Genomic DNA, 478 nt, shown 5'->3' with positions numbered 1-478 from the left:
TGCTTTTGAACTGTGGTGTTGGAGAAGACTCTTGAGAGTCCCTTGGACTGCAAGGAGATCCAACCAGTCCATCCTAAAGGAGATCAGTCCTGGGAGTTCATTGGAGGAATGATGCTAAAGCTGAAACTCCAGTACTTTGGCCACCTCATGCGAAGAGTTGACTCATTGGAAAAGACTCTGATGCTGGGAGGGATTGGGGGCAGGAGGAAAAGGGGAAGACAGAGGATGAGATGGGTGGATGGCATCACTGACTCGATGGATGTGAGTCTGAGTGAACTCCGGGAGTTGGTGATGGACAGGGAGGCCTGGCGTGCTGCGATTCATGGGGTCGCCAAGAGTAGGAGACGACTGAGAAACTGATCTGATCTGATCTGATGTCTCACTTAAAGGGTGAAAGTTATATCGCTCAGTCGTACCCGACTCTTTGCAACCCCATGGACTGTAGCCTACCAGGATCCTCCCTATATTGGATTTTCCA

This window comes from Bison bison, unplaced genomic scaffold, assembly GCF_000754665.1.
Source record: "Bison bison bison isolate TAMUID 2011002044 unplaced genomic scaffold, Bison_UMD1.0 scf7180017863325, whole genome shotgun sequence".
NCBI lineage: Eukaryota > Metazoa > Chordata > Mammalia > Artiodactyla > Bovidae > Bison > Bison bison.
This window is presented reverse-complemented; position numbering follows the sequence as displayed.